Source organism: Nomascus leucogenys, chromosome 21 (assembly GCF_006542625.1).
Source record: "Nomascus leucogenys isolate Asia chromosome 21, Asia_NLE_v1, whole genome shotgun sequence".
Lineage (NCBI taxonomy): Eukaryota > Metazoa > Chordata > Mammalia > Primates > Hylobatidae > Nomascus > Nomascus leucogenys.
Genome location: NC_044401.1, coordinates 53,463,964 through 53,474,770, shown reverse-complemented (window position 1 = coordinate 53,474,770; position 10,807 = coordinate 53,463,964).

Here is a 10,807-nt window from a genome sequence, read left to right as displayed (position 1 = left end):
TCTCAGCTCACTGCAAGCTCCGCCTCCCAGGTTCACGCCATTCTCCTGCCTCAGCCTCTCCGAGTAGCTGGGACTACAGGCGCCCGCCACCACACCCAGCTAATTTTTTGTATTTTTTTTAGTAGAGACGGGGTTTCACCGTGTTAGCCAGGATGCTCTTGATCTCCTGACCTCGTGATCTGCCCACCTCAGCCTCCCAAAGTGTTGGAATTACAGGCATGAGCCACTGTGCCCGGCCATTTTAAAATTTTTTTTTAGAGACAGGGTCTCACCATGTTGCCCAGGCTGGCCTTGAATTCATGAACTGAAGCAATCCTTCTGCTTCGGCCTCCAAAGTAGGTGGGACTACAGATGTGGACCACTGTGCCTGACTTACTGTACCTTCGCTGTGCGTGGACACATCTAGACACACAATGCTCACCACTGTGTTACAAATGCCTCAGTATTCAGCACAGTAACCTGCTGGACAGGTTTGTGGCCTCGGAGCAGTAGGCCATCCCATGTAGCCTAGGTGTGCAGTGGTAGGTTAAGCCATCTAGGTTTCTTTTTTTTCTTTTTTTTTTTTTTTGAGACGGAGTCTCGCTCTGTCACCCAGGCTGGAGTGCAGTGGCGCAATCTCGGCTCACTGCAACCTCCGCCTCCTGGGTTCACGCCATTCTCCTGCCTCAGCCTCTCCGAGTAGCTGGGACTACAGGCGCCTGCCACCACGCCCGGCTAATTTTTTGTATTTTTAGTAGAGACGGGGTTTCACCGTGGTCTCGATCTCCTGACCTCGTGATCCGCCCGCCTCGGCCTCCTAAAGTGCTGGGATTACAAGCGTGAGCCACCGCGCCCGGCCGGCCATCTAGGTTTCTGTAAGTGCACTGTATGACGCTCACATAAGAAGAAAATTGCCGGACAACGCATTTCTCAGAGGGTATCCCTGTCACTAAGTGACACATGACTGCACAGACAGACCATCCAGGACTTAATGCTCTTTCGACTTTACGATGAATTTATGGGGACGTAGCCCCACTGTAAGTCAAGGAGCTTGCAAACATTATTTCACCAAAAAAAAGAAAGACATCTTGCCATTTGTGACAACCTGGATGAAACATTGGAGATATTATGCTTAGTAAAATAAACCAGATATGGAAAGACAAAGACTGTGTGATCTCACTTCTGTGTGGAATCTGAAAGTATCAAACTCATAAACAGTAGAATCGTAGTTCCCAGCGGTAGGTGGAATGGGAAGATTTTGGTGAAAGGGTACAAACATTCAGTTCTGGGGATCTAATGTACAGTATGGTGACTACATTTAAAAATAATGTATTGTCTACTTGAAATTTGCTAAGAGAATAGCTCCTAAGTGTTCTCACCACACAGACAAAAATGCTAACTATGTGAGGATATGGGTATGCTAATTAACTTGATTGTGGTGATCTTTTCACAATGTATACATGCATCAAATCATGAGATCATATACCTTAAATACATATAATTTTTTTTGTCAGTTATACTTCAATAAAGCTGGAAGAGGAAAAAAAGGTAACTATTTGAGCTTTTACTTATTCAATTAGAGCTAATCTAGCATAAAAGGCTTTGGGCATTTCCAAAAAGGAGTTGAGGTACTACCAAATGATGTCAGGATTAATGTTTTAACCAACCAAGAAGCAGCACTGAAAAACTTTTTAACAGCTTCACTGAGATATAATTTACATACCATAGAATTCAGCCATTTAAAGTGTACAGTTCAGCAGGCCGGGTGCGGTGGCTTACACCTGTAATCCCAACACTTTGGGAGGCCTAGGCAGGTGGATCACTTGCTATCCAGACTTCGAGACCAGCCTGGCCAACATGGTGAAACTCTGTCTCTACTAAAAATACAAAAATTAGCCGGGTGTGGCAGTGTGCACCTATAATCCCAGCTACTCGGGAGGCTGAGGCAGGAGAATTGCTTGAACCCGGGAGGTGGAGGCTGCAGTGAGCCAAGATCCTGCCACTGCACTCCAGCCTGGGTGAGGGAACGAGACTCCATCTCAAAAAAGAAAAAAAGTGTAAATTCAGTGTTTTTATTTATAGAGTTGTACTGCCATCATACAGTTTTAGAACATTCCCATTAACCTAAAAAGAAAACTTCCCAATTCTTAGCTTCACTCCTAAGCCCCCATTACCCACTTCCAGCCCTCAGCAGCCACAGTTCTACATCCTGTCTCGGTATATCTGGCTATTCTGGCATTTCATGTATGTGAAATCGTATAGTAAGTGGTCTCTTGTGTGAGGCTTCTTCCACTTGGCATCATGTTTTCGAGGCTCATCCGTGTCATAGTCTGCATCAGCATTTCACTCTTTTTTATTGTCGGTTAACAGTCCATTGTCCAGTTTTTGTGTGGACACATATTTTCATTTCTCTTGGGTATATATACCTGGGAATAGAATTTCTGGGTCATATGAGAACTCTATGGTTTTTTTTTTCTTTTTTAGAGACAGGGTCTCATTCTGTCACCCAGGCTGGAGTGCAGTGGTGCAATCACAGCTCACTGCAACCTCCAACTCCTAGGCTTGTCAAGTGATCCTCCCGCTTCAGCCTCTCAAGTAGCTGGGGCTACAGGCACACACGCCAAACCCAGATAATTTTTAAATTTTTTGTAGACACAGGGTCTTGCTATGTTGCCCAGTCTCAAACTCCTGGGCTCATGCAATGGCCCGCCTCTGTGTCCCAGGAACTCTGTATTTAACCACTTGAGGAACTGACTGTTTTCCTTAGCAACTGCCCCACTTCACATTCCCATTAGCAGCACACGAGGGCTCCACTGTCTTCACATCTTTGTAAAATAACACTTGCTTTTTGTCCTTTTTTTCTTCTCCTTTAATCTCTTTTTTGGAAAAAACCTCAGAAAATGACTGTGTCTTTTTTATTTAGCCTTCCTAGTGGGTGTGAGGTGGTATCTCATTGTGATTTGATTTGCATTCCCTGATGATGAGTGATGTTGAGCACCTTCTCATGTGTTTATTGGCCATTCGTATATCTTTTTTGGAGAAGTGTGTGTTCAGATCCTTTGCCTATTTTTACTATGGTTGTCTTTATATCCTAGTTATAAGTACCTTATCAGATACATGATTTACAAATATTTTTTCCCATTCTTTAGGTTAGCCTTTCACTTTTTTGAGGGCATCTGCTATGCTATGGTTTGGATGTCTGTCCCCTCCAAAGCTAATATTGAAATTTGATGCCCACCATTGGAAATGGGGCCTAATAGGAGGTGTTTGGGTCACGAGGGCAGATCCCTAATGAATAGATTAATGCCCTCCCTCAGTGGTGAGTTCTCACTCTGTTAGCTCCTGTGAGAGCAGGTTGTTAAAAAGAGTCTGGCACCGCCTTTGCCGGCTCTCTCTCGGGCCATGTGACCTCTGCACACTGGTTCCCCTTCCCCGTCTGCCATGAGTGGGGGCAGCATGAGGCCCTCACCAGATGCAGATGCTCAATCTTGAACTTTCTAGCCATCAGAATCATGAGCCAAATAAACCTTTACTCTTTACAAATTGAAGGGAGAGCAAAGAGAGGAGGAGGAAGGTGCCAGGCTCCTTTTAACTGCCAGGTCATGCAGGAACTAAGAGTGAGAACTCACTCGCTCTAGTGAGAATGGTAAAGCTCTTCATGAGGGAGCCAGCCCCATGACCAACACACCTCTCACCAGGCCCTACCTCCAACACCAAGGATCCAAGTTCAACATGAGATTTGGAGGGGACAAATGTCCGAACTACACAGTCACCATCCATCTCCTGCGACCTGACCCCTGCTCTCTGTGTTTTCCTCTGATTACCTCTGGGGTTTGTTTGTTCCCTTCATGCTGGTGTTTGTTGTTGGTGTGCCCTTGGCTCTCTTCTCTTTGTACTCCATAGACTTCCTGAGAGAACCTCATTCACTCCCATGGTGGCTTTAATCACCATCGATTAGCTGCCAATTCTCACATTTCCATTTCCAGCTCCAGACCTGGGGAACCAACTGTTTACTCAACATCTCCCACAGACATTCCAAACCCAGCATGTGCAGACCTGAATTCATCACCATCCTCCTGCTGTCCCCAAATATGCCCCTCCTCCTGGATCCCCAGCTGAGGAAACAGGCACACCATTCTCCCATTTGTGCCAGCGGGAGCCTTGGCAAGCCCTTCTCCATAGTCAGTCATCAAGTTGTACTGAGTCCACTTCCTAGACATCACTTCAATCTGTCCCTTTTGGTCCATTCTCAGTGATCCTGCCCTGGACTACCATCATCTCTCAACTAGATGACTACAGTCTTCCCCTTTCTAGTCTATTCTCCATAGTGCAGCCACACTGATGTTTATGAAATGCAAATCCACTTTTGTCACTCTCTAGCTCAAAAATCCCTGGCTGGCTCTCCATTGCTCTGGGGATAACAATGAACAGACTAACAAGAATCGTAAGACCTTTCGTGATCTGGCCTCAGTCATTTCTCCAGCCTCACTCCTGCACAGTATATGTCTGGCACTTTATTCATCTTGAACTAACTTTACTTCCCTGAACACACTGTGATCTCTTCATTTAGGGCTTTTGAATATCCATAGTCCTATGTCTGGAATACTCTTCCTTCTCCTCTGGTTAACCCCTACTTGTTCTTAAAGTAACAGGCTGGACATCACTTGCTGCTTCCCTCCAGATTGGGAGAACACCAAGTGACTGAAAGACAGTTTAGTCAAGAGGTTAAGAGGGAGGGCTTTGGAACCTGATGGCCCGGTTTGGGATCCAGGCTGTCCTGTTAGTTTTCTGTGCCTCCGTTTCCTCATGCATGCAATAGGGAATAATAAGAGTCCCTGTTACATAAGGCTGTGGTGAGGATCAAATGAATAAATATATAGAAAGTGCTTAGAAGAGTGCCTGGCACACTGTAATGGCTCAACCAGTTTCCTGTCACTTTGAGGTATCTCTATAGCACACTACAGTTACCCCTATAATTAAGTACTTATCAGAGAAATCTAATTCACAATTTACTTTACTTTTCTGCATTGTAAGATCCTTACAATTGGGACAACTCTCCAGGGCTCCAGCTCTTGGTATGCAGAGGGCATTTATTAAATTTTTGTTAAATACTTGACTAAATCAGTGAATGAATGAACTTCTGTTCACAGCATTGATCGCTTCTCACCTTGTGTTATGAGGGTGGATTTTATCTTCCCTATTTGATTTACCGTAAGCTTACTGAGGCAGCACCACAACACCATCATCTTGGCATATCCCATCTCCTCCAACCAACACTGTCTGGGAACATTTTATTCCTGTAATTCAACTAATGCCAGTTGAACTAAAGCCTCCTCTCTGGGAATAGCCTTTAGACTTCTGCTTTTCATCTGCCACATCCTGTCATCCTCTTCTATGTAACCCACTGCAACCTGGAATTTTAGGGACTTTCTCGTATCTGTAGCTCAGTTGTCACAGTAGGATAGTTATACAAGAAGGAGTTGGGGACAATGAAATTCAAGTTAGTTAGGAGCTAAATTTAGGTAGATGTCCTGTAGTGTTTGGAAAGAATGATGGGCTCAGACGTTTTGTTCTTCCTGATCTCAGAAATGCTGCTGAAGCTCTTAGCCCTGTTATAATTTACCCATATGTGGGGTGGGTAGAACAGCATGCTGAAGCGAAAGGGTAATTAAGTAAAAAGTAAGAGACCCGGTCAGGCGCGGTGGCTCATGCCTGTAATCCCAGCACTTTGGGAGGCCAAGGCTGGCGGATCACCTGAGGTCAGGAGTTCGAGACCAGCCTGGCCAACATGGCAAAACCCCATCTCTACTAAAAATACAAAAATTAGCCGGGCATGGTGGTGCACATCTGGAATCCCAGCTACTCAGGAGGCTGAGGCAGGAGAATTGCTTGAACCTGGGAGGTGGAGGTTGCAGTGAGCCAAGATCATACCACTACACTCCAGCCTGGGTGACAAAGTGGGACTCCATCTCAAAATAATAATAATAATAATAATAATAATAATAATAATAATAATAAAAAAATAAGAGACCCAGGTTTTTGTCCCGGCCGTCAACAAATTGATGTGACCTTGGAAGTCACAGCCTGCCTGGGTTCACTCATCCCACCGGTAAGGTGAAGGAGTTTAGACGGTTTTAAAGTTTCCTATTAATTCTGACATATCATGCATGTATCATCTCTTCCGACGTAGCTCATTCTAGGAAGGAATTTTCTATGGTCCCACTTCATCTCAGAAGGAACAGAAAAAAGAAATGACACCAGCTGTCTTTAGCTGCATGGCCAGTGATGGCTGAAAATAATCATGGGTCAGATCACCTGGATACACATGGAGAGAACAACCCACATCCTGCAGGCATGGCCCAAAGATGGGGTGTGATACTGGAAAGTGAATGGATTTTTGAGTCATACAGAACTGAATTCAAATCCTGCTATGGGGCTAGATTAACCTCTGTAATCCTGTTTTCTTGGTTGTAAAAATTTTTTTTAAAAAGTTGGGCTGGGTGTGGTGGCTCACACCTGTAGTCCCAGCACTTTAAGAGGCCAAGGTGGATGGATCACTTGAGCCCAGCAGTTCAAGACCAGCCTAGGCAACATGGTAAAACCCTATCTCTACTAAAAACACAAAAAATTAGCCAGGGGTGGTGGTGCGTGCCCATAGTCTCAGTTACTTGGGAGGCTAAGGTGGGAGGACGGCCTGAGCCCAGGAAGTCAAGGCTGCAGTAAGCTGAGATCGTGCTACTGCACTCCTGCCTGGGTGACAGAATGAGACCCTGTCACACACACACACACACACACACACAAGTGGGATTGTATGTATGTTGTAGAAGTAGGATAAGGATTAAGTGAGGCTGTTTATGTATCACCTTCCATAAACCATAGGCCTTCCATAAATCTTAGGTTTTCTCCATTTTTATACCATCTACTAGTTCAAAGTACTTTCACAGATGCTGGCCTGTGCCTGTGAAACTTTAGTTTACTCCCTTACTCCTCACCACATGGTTGGAGTTTGGGGCATGGACCTTTCTGTGGGTTCAAGCAGCTCAGTGAGTTTTTGGTGGGACAGAGTGCCTGGGTCGATGAGCATCTTCCCTTAGTCTAATGCAGTGTGTCTGATGAGATTCAGTCCTGTGTGTCCTCTAGCTCACTGAAGGTGTTTTGGAGGGAGAGGGCTCACGTAGTACTCGGGGCTTGAAGACTCACTGCCATGGAGAGCCTCAAAGGAGTAGGGATCCATGATTCAGCTGGAGCTGCAGAAGAGAACTCTGGCCATGGAGACCCTCAGCAACCCCCAGGGTGCTGGAGAAGAGCTTCTCCTTTCTAAAGTCCTGCTTATGTGCCAGAGTATAAAAGAATCTCACTGAGCACATGGCTATTTTGACTCTCATTTAGGGGTCACTTGGGCTGATATTATTACACTTGTGGGCAGAGGCAGCTCATCGGTGCTGGGCTCTCTTGCATTTATGGTTTTGCCAAACCACTTTTTCTCCAGTCTCCCAGGGACTGATGATCTTGCAGCACAGTGAGGAAACTCAACCATCAGCTCCAAACATCACCTGGCTGATCTGTGTCAGAGCTGACCTGGGGGGTTTGACCTGACGCCTTTGGTCACCAAATCCAAAGCTTTTCCCATGGCTAATAAAGGGAAATGTTATGATTAGAAGCCAGGGCAAGCAACCTGGAGACAAGCTCTCTTTTAGGAATCAGACTTTTCATGAGATAGTTGTAAATTCTGAAACAGTGTTTTAAGGAATTCTAGCCACAAATCAGGACGATGTCATTTGCCAGGCATTGTTTAAATAACCGGTTGTTTTTATAAGTGAGTATAAGATTCATAACTCCAAGAGACGGTTATCAAATGGCAGTAATATCAACAATAACAGCTACCATTTAATGAGCACCTATTGTGTGCTCAGCTGTGGTATGGTATAGAGAAACACCTGCCCATGGTGACTGAGCAGTGGTTATGAGCACTGAGACCAGATTCAGACCATTCAAACGTGGGCTTGAATCCTGGTTCTACCACTTAACTAGCTGTGTGACTTTAGGCAAGGTACTTAACCTCTTTGAGCCTGTTTCCTGATTTGTAAAGTTAGAATAATTGTACTTGCCTTATTGGGTTGCGTAAGGATGAGTGAGTTGATACAAGAAACATTGCTCTGAATAGTAAGCACTATTAAATTCTCACGACTCAAAATGTAAAACGTGGAACCATGTTCACTAAAAGTTAAAGACTACAACAACCCTATATAGACAGGACCCATAGGGACAGCTCTTCGGTAGTGGAGATTTGGGCCCCAACCAGGTAAGGAACTCTGCCCAAATGAAGTACAGGCTGAGGGCAACAGGAACACAATGGGTAAAGGGAGAAAGATGCCGTATCTACTGTGATATCATAACCTTTTTAAAAAATGATGCGGTGGCTCATGCCTGTAATTCTGGCACTTTGGGAGGCCAAGGAGGGCAGATCACTTGAGTTCAGGAGTTCGAGACTAGCCTGGTCAACATGGTGAAACCCTGTCTCTACTAACAATACAAAAAATTAGCCAGGTGTAGTGGTGTGAGCCTGTAATCCCAGCTACTCAGGAGGCTGAGGTGGCAGAATCGCTTGAACCCAGGAGGCGGAGGTTGCAGTGAGCAAAGATCGCGCCACTGCACTCCAGCCTGGGCAACAGAGCAAGACTCTGCCTCAAAAAACAAAAGAAACCAAAACCAAAACCAAACCAAAAAAGGTAGGCCTATTTCCTTCCTTGCGTGGTAATGTGTATATACACACTCACAGACAGGCACACGGGTATTTTTAACCCCTTCTCTTCAACTATTTTATGTAAGGAGAGTGGGTAGTGGTTAACGTTATAGGCTAGTTTCTAAATTATACAATATCCAGTTGGGATTATAATTAAAGAGGCATTAACATCACCCAGAGATGAATACAGTAACTGTAGGGACTTTGTTTACTCTTTCCTGCCAGAAAAGTGAGAACATTTCTTTTTTTTTTTTTTTTGAGGAGGAGGAGTCTCGCTCTGTCCCCCAGGGTGGAGTGCAGTGGTGCAATCATGGCTCACTGCAACTTCCGCCTCCTGGGTTCAAGTGATTCTCCCACCTCAGCCTCCCAAGTAGCTGGGACTACAGGTGCCCACCACCACCCCTGGCTAATTTGAGAGCATTTTCTTTTGTACAAAGGATAGCTGCATCACGTTGGGTAGAAACAGGAAGCTGCTGCTGGTGTATGGAAATTTATATATGATTGAAGGGTGGATCTGGATGCTCAGTCACCACAGGCAGGTGTTTCTCTGGTGAGCTCAGCCATTCCTCTGTACTCCACTCTCTACTGCTGGGGTAGGAGCCTGCAAACTATGTTGCCCAGGCTTTCTTACCAGCTGGCTTTCTATTAGGTTTTGCTGATTGGAGACCATGGTGCCAGATCAGAAGATAGGAGGAAGAGAAGTTCCTGGGTTTGACTACAACTGCAGCAGCAGTTACTGGTGGTTGTCAAGTGGCATCTGGTTTTTGTTTTTGTTTTGTTTTGTTTTGAGATGGAGTCTTGCTCTGTTACCAGGCTGGAGTGCAGTGGCGCAATCTTGGCTCACTGCAACCTCCACCTCCCAGGTTCAAGTGATTCTCCTGCCTCAGCCTCCTGAGTAGATGGGACTACAGGCACCCCCTACCATGCCCAGTTAAGTTTTGTATTTTTAGTAGAGATGGGGTTTCACCGTGTTAGCCAGGCTGGTTTCGAACTCCCGACCTCGTGATCCACCTGCCTCAGCCTCCCAAAGTGCTGGGATTACAGGCGTGAGCCACTGCGGCCAGCCCCTTCTATGTATTATACTTAGGGTTGTTTCCATTTTTCTTGACTAGATTGTGCAGTGGCACAATCACAGCTCACTGCAGCCTCAACCTTCTAGGCTCAAGCAATCCTCCCACCTCAACCTCCTGAGTAGCTGGGGCTACAGGTGTGTGCTACCTCATTTTAAAGTTTTTGTAGAGATGCGGAAGTCTCACTATGTTGCCTGGGCTGGTCTCGAACTCCTGGGCTCAAGCAATTCTCCCACCTCAGCCTCCCAAAGTGCTGGGATTACACGTGAGCCACCACGCCTGGACTACTCAATGACTTTAAATGACGATGATCATTTTCTTATTCTCCCTCAGACTTCCAAAAGCTGACTGGGCTTGGCTAGGCAGGTCCTGCTTGGGCTCTCTTGTTCTGTCATAGTCACAGTGGCTGGGGCTGGAGTTACAGGCTTGCTCACTCGTCCGGCAACTGATGTTGGACGTCAGCCAAAACACCTACATGTGGCCTCTCCCAGTGGCCTGGCGCCCTCACAACATGGCAGCTGGGTTCCAAGCCAAGTGTCCTGAGAGAGAGCCGGGTGGAAGTTGTGTTACCTTTTAGGATCTAGCCTTGGAAGTCATAGAGCATCTCATCTGTTATATTCTACGTGTTAGAAGCAAGTCACTAAGGCCCGCCGATATTCAAGGAGGGAAAATGAATGCTACTGCTAGGAGGAGGGCCAAAGAATTTGTGAACATATTTTGAAACCACTACAGGGAGCATCTCCAGCAACACAGCAGCAGGTGTGGGCTTGTAAGTTCCAGTCCAGGGATGCTAGCACCGTCCTGATGTGCAGATTCTCTGCACGTCATCCCTTCTTCCTCCTCCAGGGTACCCTTTCTTTTTTGTTTCCCAGCCTCCCAACATCTAACAAATTCCCTATATTAAATTCCTTCTATTTGATATACTTAGGGTTGTTTCCATTTTCTTGACTAGACTGACTAATATATGAGGGACTATCCCATGCCATCTAAACTCACCATCTGAACTGGATAGCAG